The following is a 24,469-nucleotide window of genomic DNA, read 5'->3' as shown; positions in this document are numbered from 1 at the left end:
ATATCTCTCCATCTGTTTGTATCATCTTTAATTTCTTTCATTAGTGTCTTATAGTTTTCTGGATACAGGTCTTTTGTCTTCTTAGGCAGGTTTATTCCAGGGTATTTTATTCTTTCTGTTGCAGTGATAAATGGGAGTGTTTCGTTAATTTCCCTTTCTGATTTTTCATCATTAGTGTATAGGAATGCAAGAGATTTCTGTGCATTAATTTTGTATCCTGCTACTTACCAAATTCATTGATTAGCTCTAGTAGTTTTCTGGTACCATCTTTAGTATTTTCTATGTATAGTATCATGTCATATTCAAACAGTGACAGTTTTACTTCTTCTTTTCTGATTTGGATTCCTTTTATTTATTTTTCTTTGATTGCTGTGGCTAAAACTTCCAAAAGTATGTTGAGTAATAGTGGTGAGAGTGGGCAACCTTGTCTTGTTTCTGATCTTAGTGCAAATGGTTTCAGTTTTTCACCATTGAGAACAATGTTGGCTGTGGGTTTGTCACATATGGCCTTTATTATGTTGAGCTAAGTTCCCTCTATGCCTACTTTCTGGAGGGTTTTTATCATAAATGGGTGTTGAATTTTGTTGAAAGCTTTTTCTGCATCTATTGAGATGATCATATGGTTTTTCTCCTTCAATTTGTTAATATGGTGTATCACATTGATTGATTTGTGTATATTGAAGAATCCTTGCATTCCTGGGATAAACCCCACTTGATCATGGTGTATGATCCTTTTAAGGTGCTGTTGGATTCTGTTTCCTAGTATTTTGTTGAGGATTTTTGTATCTATGTTCATCAGTGATATTGGCCTGTAGTTTTCTTTCTTTGTCACATCTTTGTCTGGTTTTGGTATCAGGGTGATGGTGGCCTTGTAGAATGAGTTTGGGAGTGTTCCTCCCTCTGCTATATTTTGGAAGAGTTTGAGAAGGATAGGTGTTAGCTCTTCTCTAAACGTTTGATAGAATTCGCCTGTGAAGCCGTCTGGTCCTGGGCTTTTGTTTGTTGGAAGATTTTTAATCACACTTTCAATTTCAGTGCTTGTGGCTGGTCTGTTTATATTTTCTGTTTCTTCCTGGTTCCGTCTTGGAAGGTTGTGCTTATCTGAGAATTTGTCCATTTCTTCCAGGTTGTCCATTTTATTGGCATATAGTTGCTTGTAGTAATCTCTCATGATCCTTTGTATTTCTGCAGTGTCAGTTGTTACTTCTCTTTTTTCATTTCTACTTTTATTGATTTGAGTTCTCTCCCTCTTTTTCATGATGAGTCTGGCTAATGGTTTATCAATTTTGTTTGTCTTCTCAAAGAACCAGCTTTTAGTTTTATTGATCTTTGCTATTATTTCCTTCATTTCTTTTTCATTTATTTCTGGTCTGATGTTTATGATTTCTTTCCTTCTTCTAACTTTGGGGGTTTTTTGTTCTTCTTTCTCTAATTGCTTTAGGTGTAAGGTTAGGTTGTTTATTTGAGATGTTTCTTGTTTCTTAAGGTAGGATTGTATTGCTATAAACTTCCCTCTTCGAACTGCTTTTGCTGCATCCCATAGGTTTTGGGTCATCATGTTTTCATTGTCATTTGTTTCTAGGTATTTTTTGATTTCCTCTTTGATTTCTTCAGTGATCTCTTAGTTATTTAATAGTGTATTGTTTAGCCTCCATGTGTTTGTAGTTTTTACAGATTTTTTCCCTCTAATTGATAACTAGCCTCATAGCATTGTGGTTGGAAAAGATACTTGATATGATTTCAAGTTTCTTAGCTTTACCAAGGCTTGATTTGTGCCCCAAGATATGATCTATCCTGGAGAATGTTCCATGAGCACTTGAGAAGAAAGTGTAATCTGCTGTTTTTGGATGGAATGTCCTATAAATGTCAATTAAGTCCATTTTATCTAATGTATCATTTAAAGCTTGTGTTTCCTTATTTATTTTCATTTTGGATGATCTGTCCATTGGTGAAGGTGCAGTGTAAAAGTCCTCTACTGTGATTGTGTTACTGTCACTTTCCCCTTTTATGGCTCTTAGCATTTGCCTTATGTATTGAGGTGTTCCTATATTGGGTGCATAAATATTTACAATTATTATAACTTCTTCTTGGATTGATCCCTTGATCATTATGTAATATCCTTCTTTGTCTCTTGTAATAGTCTTTATTTTAAGGTCTATTTTGTCTGATATGAGAATTGCTACTCCAGCTTTCTTTTGATTTCCATTTGCATGGAATATCTTTTTCCATCCCCTCACTTTCAGTGTGTATGTGTCCCTAGGTCTGAAGTGGGTCTCTTGTAGACAGCATATATATGGGTCTTGTTTTTGTTTCCATTCAGCCAGTCTGTGTCATTTGGTTGGAGCATTTAATCCATTTACATTTAAGGTAGTTATTGATATGTATGTTCCTATTTCCATTTTCTTAATTGTTTTGGGTATGTTATTGTAAGTCTTTTCCTTTTTCTTGTGTTTCCTGCCTAGAGTAGTTCCTTTAACATTTGTTGTAGAGCTGGCTTGGTGGTGCTGAATTCTCTTAGCTTTTGTTTGTCTGTAAAGGTTTTAATTTCTCTGTCGAATTTGAATGAGATCCTCGCTGGGTAGAGTAATCTTGTTTGAAATTTTTTCCCTTTCATCACTTTAAATATTTCCTGCCACTCCCTTCTGGCTTGCAGAGTTTCTGCTGAAAGATCCACTGTTAACCTTATGGGGACTCCCTTGTATATTAATTGTTGCTTTTCCCTTGCTGCTTTTTATACTTTTTCTTTGTATTTAATTTTTGATAGTTTGATTAATATGTGTCTTGGCGTGTTTCTCCTTGGATTTATCCTGTATGGGACTCTCTGCACTTCCTGGACTTGACTGACTATTTCCTTACCCATATTAAGGAAGTTTTCAATTATAATCTCTTCAAATACTTTCTCAGTCCCTTTCTTTTTCTCTTCTTCTTCTGGGACCCCTATAATTCGGATGTTGGTGCATTTAATGTTGTCCCAGAGGTCTCTGAGATTGTCCTCGATTCTTTTCATTCCTTTCTCTTTATTTTGCCCTGCAGTAGTTATTTCCACTATTTTATCTTCCAGGTCACTTCTCCGTTCTTCTGCCTCAGTTATTCTGCTATTGATTCCTTCTAGAGAATTTTCCATTTCATTTATTGTGTTGTTCATCATTGTTTGTTTGCTCTTTAGTTCTTCTAGGTCGTTGTTAAAGGTTTCTTGTAATTTCTCCATTCTATTTCCAATATTTTGGATCATCTCTACTATCATTACTCTGAATTCTTTTTCAGGTAGACTGCCTATTTCCTCTTCATTTGTTTGGTCTGGTGGGTTTTTACCTTGCTCCTTCATCTGCTGTGTATTTCTCTGTCTTCTCATTTTGCTTAACTTATTGTGTTTGGGGTCTCCTTTTCACAGGCTGCAGTTTTGTAGCACACAACACCCGTTGTTTTTGGTGTCTGCTCCCCGTGGGTAAGGTTGGTTCAGTGGGTTGTGCAGGCTTCCTTGTGGAGGGGACTGGTGCCTGTGTTCTGGTGGATGAGGCTGGATCTTGTCTTTCTGGTGGGCAGGACCGATTCCAATGGTGTGTTTTGGGGTGTCTGTGAACTTACTACGATTTTAGGCAGCCTCTCTGCTCATCGGTGGGTTTGTGTTCCTGTCTTGTTAGTTTTTTGGCATAGGGTGCCCAGCACTGTAGCTTGCTGGTCGTTGAGTCAAGCTGGGTCTTAGCATTGAGATGGAGATCCCTGGGAGAGCTTTCACTGTTTGATATTACATGTGGCCGGGATACGGGTCTCTGGTGGAGCACTGTCCTGTACTTGGCTCTCCCACCTCAGAGGCTCAGGCCTGACACTGGCCAGAGCACCAAGACTCTGTCAGCCACACGGTTCAGAAGAAAAGTGAGGGGAAAAAAAGAAACAAAGAAGGAAAAAATAAATAAATAAAATAAAATAAAGTTATTACAATAGAAAAAAATTATTAAAAATTAAAAAGTAATAATAAAAAAAAAGGACACTCAGAACCCTAGGACAAATGGCCAAAGCAGAGCTATACAGACTGAATCACATGAAGAAGCATACACATACTCACTCACAAAAAGAGAAAAAGGAAAAAAAATATATGTATATATATGCATATATAAAAGGAAGAGAGCAACCAAATCAGTAAACAAATCTACCAATAACAATAAGCTCTAAATACTAAACTGAGATAAACATAAAACCAGAATCAAATTAGATGCAGAAAGCAAACCCCAAGTCTACAGTTGCTCCCAAAGTCCACCGCCTCAATTTTGGGTTGTTTTGTTGTCTATTCAGGTATTCCACAGATGCAGGTACATCAAGTTGATTGTGGAGGTTTAATCTGCTGCTCCTGAGGCTGCTGGGAGAAATTTCCCTTTCTCTTCTTTGTTGGCACAGCTCCTGGGGTTCAGCTTTGGATTTCGCACCCCCTCTGCATGTAGGTCACCTGAGGGCATCTTTTAGGATGTCTGAGGTCTTCTGCCAGCATTCAGTAGGTGTTGTGTTGGAGTTGTTCCACATGTAGTTGTATTTTTGATGTATTTGTGGGGAGGAAAATGATCTCCACGTCTTACTCCTCTGCCATCTTGAAGGTGCCCCTTCTGATCTATTCTTTTGAATCTTTAATCTCATACTTTAAACCATCACCAAACAATATAAATGACAGAAATATTCATACTGACACTAATACATACAAGCATTTGTTGAAAAATTATTATGTGCCAGACTCTGAGATATGCACTTTACATGCATAATCTCATTAATCATCAAAATCACTCTCTGAAGGGGATTCCCTGGCACTCCAGTGGTTAGGACTCTGTGTTTTCACTGCCGAAGGCCCTGGTTCAATACCTGGTCAGGGAACTAAGATCCCGCAAGCCACACGGCATGACGAAAAAAAGAAATCACTCTCTGAAGAATGATATTGTTATCATCATTTTATAGCACAGCAAACTGAGATGTTGAAAGGTTAGACAGTTTCTCAAGGTCAAAAATTCAAGGTGCTAGGATTGAATCTAGGAATATGATCTCAGAGTGGGTACTCTTCATTTACTGCCTTTGCTAGCATTGTGGGGTTTTCTTTCTTAGAAATCCAAATATCTGAGTTTACTTCCTTTTACTCCAGGTCAAAGTATTTAAAACTGACTAATGCCACTTGGAACTGAACTAATCGTGCTAGGTCCTCAATGCAGATCCGAAGGCACCAGGCCAGAAATGAGGGATGTCCTGGCTCCCCTTGAGAGCTTCATACACTGAAGTCAAAGATGCCTTCAGAACACAGGGAACTCCACATTGTTAGGCTGGAGTTGGACTTGGGACCAATTAGGCCTTGAAATTAACCTAACCTAGAATAACATATCTTAAGGAGGCTCATTCTAGCCCAGAATCACAATGTTGCAAGGGTATCCTAGTTCTCACAACTTTAGGAGGTTTAATTCTTCAAAGCAGTTTTTAAATGGTACTTTAAAGAGTCTTATAAAGCCTGGTGAAAACTCGTGAAGAGAAGCATGCATCAGTGTAAAATGTTAGTTTGTGCTAGAATTGACCCCTCAAGTTAATCCCTTGTTCTAAGACCTGTTAAGGACCTATAAAGTAGGCTCTAGGTCATGAGGAAGACCTTCACTTTCGACCTTTTTCTTCTAACATCATTTGGGCATTTCATTACCTCTCTCTTTCACTGCTATCCAGAGTCATGAATTATTTTATTATGTATTTCATGCATGCTTAAAATAAAAGACTCATCTAATTGGCTCATATCTGAAATTTCTCCAGCTTGAAGGGAGAAGATACAGTAGGAGACGAAGAGGTTCTCAGGTCGAGGAAAACTCAGAATGAGGACATTAGACAGTCTGGGAGAACAGGAATATAACATATTAACAATCTTGCTCATTCATGATTTCATGCCATTGACAATTTATCCTCAGATAATGAACTTTATATTGATTTTTAAGTGAAGATCTGTTTTAATAGTCATAGGAGGAAAGTCTCTGAAGAAAATAAATATTACCATGACTATTGTAGGTGCAAGAGAAGCATGTATCAGTGAACTGTTTAGAGTGGGGGGAAAGAAGGCACTTTCATTTTTATCAGATTGAATCTATGGAACCCTTGGCAGTCACTTGTCTTGCATTGACCTTGGCATCTAGCAATGATCTATGTGACTTGATTTCTCTCTGCATCCCTTCTTCTGTCATCTCTCCTAATAATGGCGTGATATGAGAAGTAACAAACAGCACTATAGGCAAGAGCACTGGAAACAAGGCTCAACCTTCCAAATTTAAGATATATCACTAAGTCCATGACACTTAATCATTTTTAATGTGTATCCGAGCACATTGTAATAGCTTATCAGTGCCAATGATGTAACTCATGAGAGTAAGTTAAAAATAGCACATGGGCAATTATGCAGCCTTCACTGGACTGTGCATATTATCCTCAGATTGCCCTGACAGCATGCTGTCCTGGAACAATTCCAGAGAAGTCATTTCTTTGTACTCTCTGCCGTCAGAACATCCCAGAAAAGCATGATTTCAGGTTCTGGTAACATGATGCTGCTACTATTATACAAAGCTCAGAGTTCATGGGACTTAGAGATAAGGTAATCGAAACAAACTCACAAATCGCATTTGGTTCATAAAAAGCTGAATCTCTCTAGAATATGCCAGGGATTTACTTTTACATTACTCCACTTCAAGGGAAAATATGCTGAAAACACTTATGTCCATGCTATGGATGAGTAATGGTACCAAGTGATTCAAATGTCTGTTTCCAATTTCAGAAGTTCAGAGTTCTTAAGCCTCAAGTAGAATGAACTGATATTCACTCCAATTTTTCAGACCAGGGAGCTGGAGGCCACAAATAGCTCAAGATTCTCTCTGCCCCAGTGAGCAGCTTGCATTTAATAAATGTTCAGTATTAAAAGCATCCAAATGTGTGCTGATCTGAAACAAATCTAGAATGCCTGCTTCTGATCTTTGCCTTTGCTTTCCGCAGTGACTTGAGTGATTCTTTTCTTGGCTTTCTCTGTTAGGTAATGCTGGCACTGACCAAAATCTCATTAGAACTCGGTGCACAAGGAATTCACCCAAAGCCTTCCTCAATTTCTCAATATGTAAAATGAGACACACATTTAAATATATGACTTTAACTATCGAAAGTCTGAAACGCCTAACCATCCCTCTTTTCTCCACCCTTAAAAATCACCAGTTATTTTATGTTGTCTTTTTAATCTAAAAGGAATATTTTTATATTTGAAGACAAAACGGTTGATTGTTAAACATCTTTATCGAGTAACAATTTGCATACCAAGATATTCACTCACTTGCAATTCAATGTTCTTAGTAATGCCACAGTTATTCAACAATCCCCACGATTTTAGAATATTTTCATTAACTTTCAAAAGAGTCTTCATGCCTATTTGAATTGTCTTTGCATCCTTGTAGGAAATCAGTTGGACATAAATGTAAGTGTTTATTGCTGGACCCCCAATTGTATTTCATTGATATATGTGTCTATCCTCAGGCCAGTGCTGCATAGTCTTGATTGTAATAGCTTTGTAGTAAGTTTTGAAATCAGGAGGTATGAATTCTCCAACGTTGTTTTTTATTTTTTAAGGTCGTTTAGGCTATTCTGAATCTCTTGCATGCTCATATGAATATTAGGATCAGTTTGTCAGTTTAAAAAAAAAAAGAAGAAGCTGAGATTTAGACAGATTGCATTGACTTTATGGATCAGTTTGGGGAGAATTTTCATGTTGATATTAAGTCTTCCAGTCCATGAACATTGGATGTCTTTCCATTTATTTAGGTCTTCTTTAATTTCTCTCTATGATATTCTGTACTTTTTAGTATATGCCTTATATTTCTTTTGTTACATTTATTCCTAAATATTTTATTCTTTTTGATGCTATTGTAAATGAAGTTGATTTCCTAATATTATTGCCAGATTGTTCATTGCTATTGTACAGAAATACAATTGTGTTTGTACATTGATTTTGTATTCTGAAAGTTGCTGAACTAATTTATTAGTTAAAATATTTTTCTGCATTTCTCACATTTTTTTATATACAAGATTATGTCATCTGCAAATAGAGATAGTTTTACTTCTTCCTTTTCAATATGGATTACTCTTATTTATTTTTCTTGCCTAATCGCCCTTTGTAGAACCTTCAGTACTGTGTTGAATAAATATGGCAAGAGTGGACATCTTATCTTGTTTCTGATTTTAAGGGAAAAGCTCTCAGTCTTTCACCATAAAGGATGATGTTAACTGTGGTTATTTTGTAGATATCCCTTACTAGGTTGAGGATGTTCCTTTCTATTTCTAGTTTTTTTAGTGTTTTTTAAATAAAGGGCTGTTGGATTTTTGTCAGATTTTTTTTTTTTTTGCATCTATCGAGATGATTGTGGTTTTTGCCTTTTATTCTATTAATATGTTGTAATTCACTAATGGATTTTTGTATGTTGAATCAACCTTGCATTCCTGGGATAAAACCCATTTGGTTATGGTATATAATCCTTTTTATATGTTGCTAGTTTGTAGTATTTTGTTGAAGATTTTTGCATCTATTTTCATAAGAGTTATCACTCTATTGTTTTATTTTATTCTTTGTGATTCTCTCCCATGTAATGTGTTGGAAAGTGTTCCCTCCGTTTCTATTTTTTGGAAGAGCTTGTGAAGCAGTAGCATTCATTCCTCTCTACATATTTGCTAGAATTCACCAGTGAAGGCTTTTGGATCTGGGTTTTCCTTTGTAATGAATTTTAAAATGATACATTTAATCTCTTTGTTATAGATCTATTCAGATTTTCTATTTCATCTTGAGTTAGTTTTGGTGCTTCGTGTCTTTCAAGGAATTTTTCCATTTCATCTATGTTATCAAATTTGTTGGCATATAGTTCTTTTCAGTATTCCTTTCTAAAGATCAGTAAATTGTTCCTTTCTAAATATCAAAGATTATTTCTGCAAGATCATGTTTCTGTTTCATTCCTGACTACTAATATGGGTCTTCTCTCTCTTTTTTTCCCTTGGTTTGTCAATTTTATCTATTCAAAAATCCAACTTTATATTTAATTGCTTTCCTAAATTGTTTTTCTACTTCATTTTATTTCCATTTTATTTGTATTTTCTTTATTTCTGCTCTAATCTTTGTTATTTCCTTCCTTCTTATTTCTTTGGGTTTAGTTTGCTTTTCTTTTTCTAGTTCTTAAGATGGATGTTTTGGTTATTGACTGAAATCTTTCTTCTTTTTGTAATACATGTGTTTACAACCGTAAATTTCCTTCTGAGAATTGCTTGAGTTGCATCTCATAAGTTTGGTATGTTGTGTTTCATTTTAATTCATTTAATTTTTTTCTAATTTCCCTTGTGATTTCTTTGACCCAGTAGCTATTTAAGCTTGTGTTGTTTAATTTCCACATATTTTTGAACTCCCCAAATTTCCTTGTTATTGATTTCTAATTTCATTCCATTGTGGTCAAAGAACATACTTTGTATATTACAATCCTTTTAAATTTATTGAAGCTTGTTTTATAGCCTAGCATCTGATCAATCCTGGAGAATGTTCCATGTGTACTTAAGAAATATATGAATTCTGATGTTTTGGGGTGAATTGTTCTTTAATGTCTTTTTTGTCTTTAAAATGTTGCTCTAAAGAGCAGTTGAAGTTTTATATATTCTTGTTGATCTTCTGAATAGTTGTTTTATTGAGTCTTGACGTCTCCAACTATTATTGTTGAATTATCTATTCTTCTTTTGTCCATTTTTCCTTTTTGAATTCAAAGCTCTGTTCTTAGGTGTATATATGTTTATAATTGTTATGTCTTCCTGGTGGATTGATCCTTTTATCATTATAATATGTCATTCTTTATCTCTATTAACACTTTTTTAAAACTTTAATTTGTTTGATAATAGTACAATGACTCTTGCTCTCTGATGGTTGCTATTCACATGACATATCTTTTTCTATCACTTTACTTTCAATTTATTTATATTTTTAAATCTAAAGATTGCTTTCAGTAGACAGCACATGGTTTTTGGTGAATTTTTAAAAAGCCAATCCAGTATTCTCTGCATTTGATCGAATTGCTTAATTCATTCACATTTAATGTTATTATTGATATGGTTGAATTTACATCTGACATTTTGTTTTCTATATGCTTCGTCTTTTTATTTCCTCCATTCCTCCTTTACTATCTTCTTTTGAATTAAGTGAATATTTTCTAGTGTAACATTTCAATTACTTTAATAATTTGTTATTTGTTGTAAGTAAAATAATGGACCCCAAATGATGTCCATGTTCAAATCCCTGCAACCTGTGAATACGTCACCTTACATGGCAAGAGTTAAGGATCTTGAGCTCGGGAAATTATCCTGGCTTATCTGAGTGGGTTCAATGTAATCACGAGGGTCCTTGCTACACCCCTCTTATTCCTTCTGGTGGCCGAGGGGGATTTTTAAGATTGTATACCTTCTCTTGATCCTGCAAACCCTGGCTGAGTGATCCTGCAAACCCAGGCTGAGTGCTTAAAGCCTCCTGTTTGTTTTTCCTAGGGCAATGCCCTGAAATGGTTAAGTTTGTGTGTCTTCTACTGATGGCCCAGTTTGGCAGTCCACAAGTGAGGCATCCCGAATAGCTCATGGGAAGACTTCTTGATGGAGTCTGCACCACAGTTAATAGAATACATGGCCCTTTGTTGATTTCTAAGCCCTCCTTGCTGTAAGTCCTTGCTGCTCTTCTCTTATCCCAGCCTCTCCCAGCCACTCATTCATGCTGATCCCCCTCAGTATTCTGGATGGGGTGAGAAAGAGGTGGGCCAGTGTCCCGCACAACTGGGGAAGCTAGGCACTCAGTCACTGTGCTCTCACATTCCCCCATGGGAGGGGTTAAGAGCTGAGAGGGTCTCTCCTGGCACTAAACTGTGCCACCTTGGGGGGAAGGGTGATGCAGGTAACATAAAACTGTTCATTTTACCCTCTTCAGTGAGTCTATTCTGTGATCTTTTGCTCCAGTGATGTGCTGGAACTTCTCTGCTGAACTTCTGGACTCCCACAACAATACTCTCATCTGGGGATGGTTGTCAAAATTGGTGCACTGTGGAGAGATGACAATATAAAACTCCTATTCTGCCATCTTGCTGACATCACCTATACTAGTTTTTAAGTAGTTTGATTATCAGTCTTTAGGGTGGTGAAAATATAGTCTTTGGAATTACTAATCTTTGATCCTGAGTTCAGCTTTCTTATTTCTTTTCAGCTGACAAATATTTTGCCCTCTTCCTGATATTTTAGTTATTGTGTAGTAAGTTTAGCAGTTAGATTTGATGTAATACAAAACCATGGCTGAAATTTAATAAAGTAATATTTGCCTTTTAAGCCACGGATTCTTCCTCACCACCCAAAGAGAGCCAAAGTTAGACCTTCCTCCAGCTGCTCCTATTGTGAAGGACAGTATAACTTCATAGGAGGTGTTAACAATTCTAAACATAGTGCTAAAGAAATTCATTTTACTCCTCTGTTGGGAGGTGCTGGTGGGAGTAGGGAACCAATTAACAAGGAGAAAGGGGGTAATTATTAAGTGCATAAAAGTTTCCCAAATCAAATTAGCACTTAAACACAGAGGTACATGGACTTCTCATCTTTAGACATATCACATGTTCCATTTTTAAAATGATGCAATGTCCCCATACTGAGGAGATTTAATTTGTAATTGCAGAAGATTCCCATTCTTACTAAAAAAGTAAAACCCTATTAGTAAATTCAGTAAATTTGATAAGTCTATTAAATTCAATCCTGGAAATTACCCTTTTTTCTTTCGTTTTCTCCCCTATTCGTCTATATGCATTAAAAATATATATTTATAGGTTCTCCTCTTGGATATTTCATTCTTTCTCTGGTTTTGGAAAATTCCTTTGTTGGTTATTGTAACATGAAGGCACCTCATTATTTAGATTACTCCTTTCTCCTTTGTCTCTGAGTACTATTTTATTACTATTTTATCTTGAGCCATCATTATAGAGGTCCTTGAGAATTTTCCATCCTTTCTTAAATTTCTGTTCTTTGCTGGATGTTTTTAAGCCTACATTATACAGCAACTTCCCTACCTACCCCCAGGCTGCTTTATTGTTGCTGGAAAATGCTTCCCAAATGATTGGTACAGGGCTGTTCCTAGTGCTACAAATTTAATTAATCTCTGCTGTTGACATACTTTCTTCCATGCTTATAGCTAATGACTTCCTGTTGGATAAACTCATGACTAGATCTTTATTTGCTTTCTTGAATTTTGGAAAGTAAGGGTTCTCCTCTATGAAGTTAAATTGCTTTCTGAAGACTTTTGGGCTGTGTCAGTGACACAAAATGTGGTTATCTAGTTAAAATTCTGAAAAGCAGTTCTTGAGATCCTGTTGTCCTTTTTAAATATTTGTCATTCTGGGTGAATTTTCATCTTTCAAATAATCAATATCTGTGCATCTCTGTAATAAAAATATCTGCAAAGAATGTAGCTGCAAAGGGAACTTTTCTTACCAGCCTTCATCCACTTTACTGCCGCAGCTGCACACTTTATCCCAATGTTTGGAGAAAACCCTATTAACCCTCCCTACAGCATACTGACTCCTGAACTAGTCCTAGTCTCCCTTCCTTGCAGTGCCAGTTTTTCTTGGGGAACCCCAGTGGGGAAAAAGGGAAAAGTGAAGAATGTATGTGCCACTGTGTGTAACTTTTCCTAGCTCCTATTGTTCCTGTCACCTACCTCCATGTGCCATTTGGAGCCTGGATTGTCACCCATTGTCCTGCTCTCCCTCCCCAAACCATCCCTGTTCTTTACCTCAACATAAGCTCCCACCCAGTGTCTTAACAACCTGAGAGCCTCCTGTATTAATTAGGTGGGAAACTTTCAATTGCAAATTAAATGTCTTAAAGCAAACTGATAAACAATACTGGGTATTTCATTTCCTGTCACAGAACTGAAAGGTCCAGGAGTAAATGGCTTCAGACCAGTTTGATCCAGGTGCTCATATTCTGTCATTGAAAATCTGCCCCTCTCCAACTCTGTATTCTTATTACAGTAGTCTTAAATTTCGACTGTGGAACTTGGCTAAGCAGGTTGCTTTCTCCTTTTTAACACACAAAGGGAAAATAATTCACTTTCCCCTTGGTCATTGCCCTATAAGCTCATCTACCCTCACCTATGAGCAGAAGAATACTCCCTGCTTAAAAGATGGGGAAGATGTGTCTTTGGGGCATGGCTGAGTTAGATTTTTCAAAAGCATTTTCTCACAGAAATCTTTTACTTATTTACACTTACTTAAGTTCTGCCTTGTTCCAAAAATGATTTAAGGTGGAAAAGAAAGATTGTTGTACGTGGCAGTGAACCTCAAAGTGCTTCTGAAACTGTATTTCACATATTTTATAAGTTAAACAGATTTCTGTGGATGGTCTACCCAATGTCCAATCACCATTTTTAACATTTCCTCTAAGGGGCATGGGTCCCAAGTGAAAAATGATTTACAGACTGAATTTTTGAGCACAGTCGGGTCAGACTTACAGGGAACTGCCTTTAATTCCTTTTCATGTCAATGGCTAACTGAATTTCACTGGGCATTCTATGTTTGATTTTATTATTATGTTTGTACAAATGCCTTATTGAATGAGCATTTGGTCTCCTTTTTCCAAGCCAGATTCTCAGTCTAGATGAATCATATTGTTCCTTTTTTTAGCTAGCTCATTACTTCGGGATTGAAATTTCATGCGCGTACAACACTATTGACTAATTTCTGCTAATGCCCAAATGCTTTTTCCCCCCAAATATAAAATACATGAAATATGTATTGCCCAAATACCCTCAGGGCTCATCACTATGTGGAAATAATGAGTTTACACTAGAATTTACTCTCAATTCCTGCTTAGACATTTTCTTCCCTACTCAAGCAGGAACTCAGCATCTCAGAAAAATCTCCTTACCACTGCCACTGCATTACTCATAAAAGTATTCTTGAAAATTCTTAGGGAATATTCTCATATGGGTTTGTAAAGTCTGTGTTCCCCTAGAGATCCATTGTTTCACCAGATTTCTCTGTTTTAAGAGAGTGGGCTCTGAAGCTAAACTACCTGGGTTTGAATGCTAGTGCCACCATTTAGCTTGTGACCTTGGGCAAGTTGCTTAACTTCTCTAAACTTGAGCTTGTTATCTGGGAAGTGGTGATTGTTTTAAGAGATAATGCATTTGGAGTTATTGGAGAGTACCTGACATGTGTTAAGTGCTCCATAAACATTAGTCTCTACTATTATCCACAGTATCTTCTGCTGCTTCTTCACTGTTTTAAGGTTCTTGCTGAGTATTAAATACGTGATTCTCAAAATCTGCAAATCCAGGGGCCATCAGAAGGATCAGTACCATTGTATATTTATCCCAGAAATGGAGAGAAAGCTCCTGCTCGCATTTGGTTCAAGTGCTTTCCTTGGAGCAGGTTGGGTTCAAGGTGGCTCAAGATCTCTTCTAGTTTTCATCTCTCCTCCGGGCTGTCATGCGTCAAAAGTTACCCTTTTGCGGGCACTCTTCAGCTCATGAAAATCAATCAGTAGGACCTGAAGCCTGAATGGAGATAAGGGTAGGCACTAAAATCTAGTCCAGCCATGTAACAACTTCAGTGACCTCCCTCTACCGTCCGTCATGAACTCTGTACCTTGGAAGGAACCATTTTGCCCATTGCACGGTCTACCCATAACTTATCTTAATTTTAGTTGACTGTATATTAAGTGAGTTAGTGGACTGAATTCATGTAATTCAAGTCAGAATCTCTGCACTTGTATAGACATTTCAGTGTATTTTATTTTATCAATCCTACAATGCATTCTGCTTTTTTTTTTTGCCTTCAGAAAATATTTAAAAACAATTTAGTTAAGTGAAATAACTTGATTATTTCTAGAACAAAAGTGACAATGAATGTAGTAAATACATTTTAAAAAACTATTCAAACATTTTAACTTTAGAATAACTATTTTTGACTGACTTAATATTTATTATTTTAAACCAGCTACAGGATATGCAACGTCTTATTTTAAAATTATTTTAAGATCACCAGAACAAACTAGACCCACGTGAAATCTTTTTAATGGGTAACTAGCCACTATTGAAAATATTTGGAATCTGCTTCAATTTTTGATGTCTTATCAATTTAGAAAAGTGTAGTGTCATGATTATGTAAGAAGACTAGGGGTAGTTTGCCTAGTTTGAATGCTGGTTCTACCATACAGTAGATGTGTATCTTGGGCAAGTTACATAGCCTCTCTCTATTTTAGTTTCCCCATCTATAAAATGGGGATAATAATAGTCCAGATGTCATAGAACTGTTGTGAAGATTAAAATAGCTAATATATATTAAGTGGTTACAGTGCCTTGTACATAACAAGTACTCAAAAATTGTTGGCTATTATAATTAACTATGCCAAAAATAATGGACAAAAAGAACATGATTTTGACTTAATATTTATTAAGCATCCAACTATGTGACAGGAACTGTGCTAGATTAAGGACTAAAAGGCAACTAAGACAAGATTCCTGCCCTCAAGAAACTAATAGTATTGTGTTCTAAAATTTTTAGATGATTGTCTCCATTAAACATTTCATTTTGGAGAACATTCATGAACGAAGCTTATCAAAGAGATGAAATTTAAAAAGGAAAAAGGTATCTCTTCAATAAATGAAGAATTTTCTAAAGTAATCTTTACTGCATAAAGAATTTTTATGCAGTAATCTTTACTTTTTTGTTCAAAATATCTAGATTTCAGGCAAATACGGCTATTTAGATGAATAGCTTTAATGGGATCAAGTGTCTAGGAAGAGTTAATGCAGATGCAGAGAAAGCTCTGTGCTTTATTTCTCCTAGGATTCATTAAAATAATTTTAAAATTAGCCTTTTGAAGATAAACAAATAATTTCCATTTTTAATGCAACCTTTTATAATTAGCATTTTCACACTTGTTTAGCATTTTCTTCCTTCAAAGAATAGAAAGTGTTATTTAAACTTGAGTGATACTGCTAAGTTTAAATAACTAGGAATGATACTTTTCTATCTTTTGCATAAAAGGCATATCATTTTCTTAAAATTCATCATCATCAAGAATTCTTAAAATGACACAAATTGGGAAATAATTTAGTTTCCCAATTATTACTGAGAATTTATGAAAAAGACTGCTAGTCAATCTCTTGGGATAAATAGAAGTGAATAGATAGAAAGGGTGCATATGCAAGTTTTGAAGAGAAACTGACCTTGTGTCAGTCTCTCAACCTTTCCTTCTTAACAGATGAATGTCATTTGCTGCGTCAGTGGTTTGAAGTCAATAACCATTGATACTCTCCTTTGGGACCTCTTGTACTTACAAAGGCAATATTTTAGAATGAGGACACAGTCTGCTGATGAGTAAGTATCTCTAATGATGATAGGAAGAAATTTTACTTTGAAGCTCTAAAATTCAAAAGAATTATTGCTGCTCTGTTCTTTTTAGTAGTTATTGAACAATAATGGGGCATAATTCCCAACTACACTGAAGGAAAAAAAAGGTTATATCCAAAAGGAATTTTAAAATGCTTGTGTTCTACAATATATTACCCTTGCTCTGTTTGGAGAGCAATTTCAAAATGCTGACCCTGGTAAGAAACTTGGTAGAACAATACCTTTTCAAATGAGCCTGTTCATTTATGTCTAGGCCAGAAAGATGCAGAAGTTTAGTTTTCAGCCCAGATACATTCTCAGGTATAAAATATAAAATAAAGTGCTCTGGAGAAAAGTTAAGTATAATAGGTGGATATGGAGTACTATTTGTGGGGCTTTAGTTTTAAATAAGGTCTACAGAGAATACCAATGAAGTCAGTATTATTATTTTCATTTTATCTTACACTTCCAAGATTTGTCTGTGGCTATCTGATATTCAGTAATGGTTCAGTAAGAGTTTGGTTTGGGTACTAGAGATATTTAAATTAAACCCTGGTACAACCATCCTGAAATATAAAATCAAACCAACAAAATAAAACAAATGTCTCTGATAACAATTCATGAAATCTCTGTTAAATACCTCATTGGTCAAAAAGAAAATCAAAACCTTGATTGTGCAATGTTTGTAAAATAACAAAAGTAAAAACAGTAAGTTTCAGAACAAATAGGACATATCTACTATTAATTACAGCACAATTCCCATAGTCTTAAACTCTTAATTAAGAAAGATTAAAAGGATGAATTAATTATTTAAATCAAGTTTTTGAAAAAGATCAACAAGTGGGAACTAAGGAAAGTAGAAGGAATGATTTTAAAAAATGAAAGCATAAATTTATACATAAAGCAGAACCTATAAATGAATTCAAGACCTGGTTCTTTAAAAAAATGAAAGCATAAATTTATACATAAAGCAGAACCTATAAATGAATTCAAGACCTGGTTCTTAAAAAAAAAAACCAGATAAAATATATTAGATTTGAAATAAAAATGAGGAAATAAACAACTACACATAAAGAAAAAATCAAATTAGTTATAAATGAGTATCTTACATATTCTCTGTAATTCTATTTGAAAGCGTAGACAAAATAAAAGCTTTTCTGATTAAAAAATCCCATAAAAACCAGAATTAACTCAAAAAGATGTAGGAAAACTAAATAGTCCCCTAATCCAAGGTAAAAATTAAGAAAAGTGTTAATCCCCAGAAACATCACACTTAGAAGATTTTACATATGAAGTCTCCCAAATACTTTAAAGCTTTAGAAAGTAATAATTCTAATTATGTTAAATAATTTTTCTCACATAAAAAGTTTAAACTGATATCAAAATCTGATTAATGATAATAGAAAGGGAAAAACAAAAATGAACCACTTTATTAACCCATGAACACAAAAATGCAAAACACATTATTGGTAAATAGAATTAGAGCTATATAAAGGATGACTTAATTTTGGAAAAACTAGTGATATAATTTACCATATTAAAAGATACAGAAAAATATGATCACTTTAATAGATGATAAAAATGCAGTTGCTTTAAAGCAATATTTATTTTTAATATAAAACTTTAAAAATGGAAATGGAAACTTCCTTAGCATGAGATAAATGCATGCCCAATTCAAAAACAAGCATCAGGCTAAATAGTGAAACACTAAGATACTCCTGTTACACTCAGGAGAAATACAGATATGCTCTTTTACATCATTATCATTTATTATTTTTCTGGAAATATAGACATTAGATTCATTAGACAAAAAAAAAATTTAGATTTATAAATATTGGAAAGTATGGGCTAAATTTTAATTTTGCAAATGATAACAATTTTAAACTTGAAAACCCTAAAAGAATCAACTAAGAACTATTATAAAAATAATTTAGTGAAATAATAGATTAAAAATAAATAACCAAAAAGTTTTCTATATACAAAACTATCAATTTAGAAACACATAGTTTCTATATGTTCTATATAACAAGTGGAATAAGAAAAATAGTATTACAAAGAAGATATTCCTGTAGTGAAGAACTACATCTGCATGGTAAATGAACATGAAAATTAGGTATAGAATTCCTTACATGGATATATGTCGTTGTTAACGAATTTCAAGAGTGAATAAATAATTATTCAGGCATCAGAAAAAGCTAATCACCTCCAAAAGAGACAAAAATCCAGACAGACCTCAAACTTCTGCATAGCAACACTCCATGCTCAACTATAAATGAGAATTGTCTGCACTGTGCTGTCCAATATCATAGTCACTAATTATATATGGCTTTTGAGCTCTTGAAATGTGGCTAGTTCAAACTGAGACATGCTCTGAGTATAAAATACATGCTGGATTTTGAAGACAATATAAAACTGTTTTTAAATCTCATTAATCATGTTTTATGTTGATTACATGTTAAAATGATATTTAGACACATTGGGTTGAATAAAATATATTATTAAAATTAAAAAACATAATGGAATAAAATGTTTAATATACAATATCTGCAAATAATAATGTGTAGAACTAATGTGAAAAAAAAAACTAAATCTTTTCTAAAGATAGTAAAGTATCAAATAAAGAGAAAGACATACTTTGGATAAGAATAATCTATGTTAAAAATGTATATTTTTCTCAAATCTGTACATTTAATATACTCCTTTCAAAATACCAGCAAGATTGCTTTTAAGAAAATTTTCAAAATGATACTAAATTTCATTTGAAAAAATAGTGAGATTAAAATGAAAGATTGTAAATGAAAAGAGTAATGTTGGAAAATAAGCCCTACCAGATATTAATATAAAGTATAAAGCTAGAGAACTTCAAAGAGTTGGTCACTGATTTAAGAAAAGACTGAAGAGTATGGAAGTAAAAGTCAAAATATATGAAGATTTAATACATGATAAAGGTAGGATTCAAATAAATGGGGAAGGAATGGATTATTCAATAAACAATGTTCAATAAATTGGCTTAATATTTGAAGAACTAAAGTGAGATCTCTACCTCACTTCTTACACTAAAATGAATTTCAGGTGAATCAAACATTATAACATAAAAAATAAAATCATAAAAACAATGGAGTAAAACATTAGAATATTGCTGTAGTGAAAGCCTTCTAAGCATGACACAAAATTTGGAAGTCGTAAAAGGGAGTCTGATAAATTTGAGGACATAAAGATTAAATCCTTCAGTCAAAACAAAAAATTGAAGTCAGAACATGAATGACAACCATGGGAAAAAGTATCAGAAAAGCATATGAGAAAAGGCTAATTTTATTTTTATGAAAGAATTCACAAGTTAGTAAGAAGAAGTAGCTCAACCCTATAGAGATATGAACAAAATCATAAAGAGGTAGTTTACTAGGTTGACCTTCACAACACATTTGTAACAACCACACACACAAATTCTGGAAACAATCTAAATATGTGTCAATTATGATTCACACAAATCGTGAAGTATACTGAAAAAAATTTCCTTTAAAAATGAGGTATGGGCTTCCCTGGTGGCACAGTGGTTGAGAATCTGCCTGCCAATGCAGGGGACACGGGTTCGAGCCCTGGTCTGGGAAGATCCCACATGCCACGGAGCAACCAAGCCCGTGCCCCACAACTACTGAGCCTGCACTCTAGAGCTCACGAGCCACAACTATTGAGCCCACGAGCCACAACTACTGAGCCCTTGCGCCACAACTACTGAAGCCTGCGCACCTAGAGCCTGTGCTCCGCAACAAGAGAAGCCACCGCAGGGAGAAGCCCGCGCACCGCAACAAAGAGTAGCCCCCGCTCGCCGCAACCAGAGAAAGCCTGCACACAGCAACGAAGACCCAACACAGCCAAAAAAATAAATAAAATAATAAAATAAATAAATTTATTAAAAAAATGAGGTAGATTTTTTAAACTGATATGGAAAAATATCCAAACTACATTATCATATGAATAAGGGACCTAAAAATATGCCCAAATTTATTTTTACCTGTGAAAAAGCAGGGAATGTCTAACAGATATCTCTATTAACATTGCAGTAGTGTTAACTTAGTGCAAAGTGTAACAAGTCTGTTCTATGGTAATAGTTGATAATTTCAAAAGTCATCAAATTAAATAGAATTTAAAGGGAAAAGAAAGGGGAAGATATAGACTGCAATGCACATAATTAAATGCATTATATTGATTTCCTATAAAACTGATTTTGTTACTTTTTTTAAGAGTATTATGTGAATTTAACATTTTATTTTGGAGATAGGTATTTTGAAATAATGTAATCCATTGTGTAACTTTATAATAGACCCATATAAAACATGTAAAAGCTAAATTATTCAGTTTGCTATTCCACTGGATTCCAATGCCATATTTTAATGTAAGTATAAAGAGTTTAATTTAAAAACAGCGCCTTTTACAAATTACTGTGTTGTTTTAGCTTCGTGATTAATTTTTCTATAGCTGTTCTTCTTTCAGAATAAAAGAATAGTTATCTTAAATCTCTCCATAGTTGTACGTATTTCATCTTTGTTTCAAAATTTTAAAAAGATATGAGTAATTCTCATTCCTTCCTTCTTTGTAGAAATATTATTTAAAAAATACTCTACTCTGCCTTCAAATATAAATTAAATGTAAACCAGAAGAATAAAATTTATTCAGCCATGAATTAATAATAGGTTACTAAGAACTTGAAAATTAATTCAGCACCAGGCTAAATTTTATCCTCTTCCCCTTTTTTCTCAAATCACTTTTATATAGCCACATTTTAGTGAGCAAATAGAAAGTTTCACAAAAGAAATTACTGTGCTAATTCTGTTGCTAACAGCAAGGCCCTAGGTAGTTTCAACCATTTTAAGTGGCTTCTATTTTTCCACAGGTTATTTGGAATTGGTTTATTATAACCAGGTAGGATGACACTATCCTTCCATTTTCTACCTAAGGAAGTGGGAACCCAGTTTAGAAGCTGTCATCACTCTGAGGTGAATCAATTCTAGAGCAGAGTGGGTGCTGGGAGCCCTTCAGTTCTTCCAATTTTCTCTCTGGTTTCAGATTAGCATGGATACCTCCAACTTGAATCTATCATCACAATTCTTTACTTCAATTACAAAACTCTTGGAAATTGAATAAAAACTTTTAATGAAATGAAGTGAATGTAGTTATTTGAGAAAAAAAACTTTTTTTTTTTTGCTGTGACTAATTCTCTATTGCCAAATTTTCTGAAGAACATGCATCTGTAAACAAATGTCTAAAAACTTGGTGGGAGAAATTAGTTTGCAAATATAAGAGTAAAAAAAAATTGAATACTTATACCTTTTTTTTCACTAAAAATCTTCCCTAGAGCTAATTCATATTCTAATTAGGATGGTGAATATCCCAGAGGGAAATATATCCCAAACTTGTTTGACCATGGAAGCTATTTTTTTCCCCTATAGAACATCTGTTTAGTAGAACAAATTTGGGTAATAGTGATAAGAGCATATCTTTGGGCATTAAAAAAAAAAAAAAGAAAGAAGAATTACCTTAATAATTTGACTTACAGCACAAATCTCCTGCTATATTAAAACAAATTTATACTTTAGAAAGTTAATGTGTAATATCACCTTTTATTGGTATAAGAATAACACATTTTATGATTTTAGTTAGAGGCTTCATAACTAACTGATAGAATTACTACACCTTGGAAGTGATGCTATCGAGGACTCTGTTGGCCAAGTTGCTGCTATGCATTTGTTTGAATAGGGCTTTGCTCATCATCGAAGGTGCTGTGCACAATGGCTGGGCCTTGTTATGGTCTGTAGGCTCTGTCCAAAATTTCAGCCGCAGAGGCAGTCTGGATGTGAAGGCCGGCTCTAGAAGCCATGCAATTTACCCACCCTCAAGCAATGATTATTTTGACTATGCAATGAGCAGATGAAAAAAAAAAGAGACATTTTCATATGTGAACACTAAGTTCTGTTCACTCTTGGAAGGCTCAATACGAGTACAGTGAGGCCTGTGATAAATTTTAAGCTCTAAGTTCCTTTGTCATTGCTCCTGGTATTGTTAGGGAATTTAAACTGTCACTGTTTTTCTGGTCTGAGGTTTTCCTTAAATAGCCCATTTATTAATGCTTATTTGAGGGAAATTTTAAAATTCTTTTCTATTTTTTCCTCCTGCATATTTAAAGTCAGCTTAACATTGTGAGGACTCTCAGGCAGTTGGGTTATTCTGCTATCTCATTTGGCGGCTTAGTTTTCTGCTTTGTCTACATACCTGTTAAATTCTGTCTAAATGATAGATTGCAGTATTTTATTATTTTATCCAACAGATAATTTCACTATGTTCTCTTCTCAATTTCTGTGCTCTACCACTTTCAATATATGTCTACAGAAACCTTCACTCTTTACTGTGTCTTATATGCAGCAAATGGGAGATTCGTTCATACTTGTAAAATTTCTTAGATTCTAAAAACATCTTTGATATGAAGAGGAACAGAATTCCCATTATGATTCAAATAAGCAGAAGGGATATAAATGATCTGAAGCAGGTTTGTAAGTTTAGTTGGTGACTGTCTATGTGATGTAATTTCAGGGATCTCACAACACTAAAAAAAAAATGACTGAAAACATTCTGTTCTACATAATGGGATGTAGAACAGAATCTGTTCTACAGATTCTGTTTGTCTTAAGCCCTTTGATCAATGTTAAAATGCACACAGACCTTCAGTTAGATATGTAAACATATTATATATTAAGGATTTCAAGCAAATTGATTTAAGAGGAAGATTGAGTAGGGTAAGAGACTGCAGGAAGACTTGGGATAGCTAATGTCGGGAGCTGAGGAGAAGGCCATGGAAGAGAAGAGGCTGGGGACACCAGACACAAACAATTCCCTTTGTTAAATGCCAGCTCTGAATATCTCACTAAATCTCCTGAAAAGGAAAATGTGGCCAGTAGTGCCAATGTGGATACACTGAAGAGCAGATAGCTCATAGTGTTGTCACTTTTTAGTCAGAAATGTGATGCATGTTTTAAATTTGGGGATAGGGTATGAGAAAGGAAAGCATCTTTGCTAACACATCGCTGAAACTCTCTCGTGGATCTTGGGCTTCTTTTTACTTGAAGCTGGGCGGAATGACTGTGGCGTCTTCCTGAGCTGTCTGAGGGGCTTGGGTTTTGGATTCTTTGAAGCCAGAATCTCTTCTCTCATCCAGAGGTTCTTCCCCTGCCTTAATATCTATACCGCTCGTCACTGAATTTCAGGGCTGTATGCTCCAGAGGGAGGCAGGCTGAGAGAAGGAGGCTGGAAGTGGTGGAAATGGAAGACTGTGACTCTGTGAGGCTGAGTTTTATGGACGGGGCCCCAGGAGGGGATTCTTGTGCTCTAACCCCAGGCCTTTAAGGCATAGCTGGTGGCTGCACCTGTTTGGCCTTTATCAAAAACACTGGCGCACTACACACCACCGGGGTCTTTCTGAGAGGATGTCAGTAGAAACCCATGCTGTTCTTTACCAACCTTGTGCCTTTGAACTTGTAGGTATCTATTGATTGTATCAAAATGTCATATGTCCCTCATCTTCAGTTTAAATATTCCATACCCCATGTGGTATGTTAATTCATGATCAGGTCTCCCCAAAAGAAAATCGATTAGGGTTGAATATACACAAACTAGAAATGCCCTTCTAGAAAAGGTTAGTATGCTTTTCTAGAAGGGCATTTTAGTAACTTTATAACATCACACTCATAGTATCTTAGCGGAAGGAACATTTGAAATCATGCAGTCCTATTCATTGGGCTCGTAGATGAAGAAGCTGGGGTCTGGATGGGTGAAGTGCCTTACCCAAGGCTTCAGAGCTAGACAGGAACACAAATCTTTGAGCCCCAGCCCCATGCTTTCCCTACTACATCACACTGCCCTTGGTGCCTCTTTGCAGTGACTTACCCCACCTCAAATAAAAAGGAGAAAATGCTTCCCTTAAAGTACTCTAAAACGCCAAGTACTTGCTATAACTATTTGGCGCCACCAGACAAAATATGCAAAACAATCACACT

The sequence above is a fragment of the Eubalaena glacialis genome, chromosome 14, assembly GCF_028564815.1.
Source record: "Eubalaena glacialis isolate mEubGla1 chromosome 14, mEubGla1.1.hap2.+ XY, whole genome shotgun sequence".
NCBI lineage: Eukaryota > Metazoa > Chordata > Mammalia > Artiodactyla > Balaenidae > Eubalaena > Eubalaena glacialis.
This window is presented reverse-complemented; position numbering follows the sequence as displayed.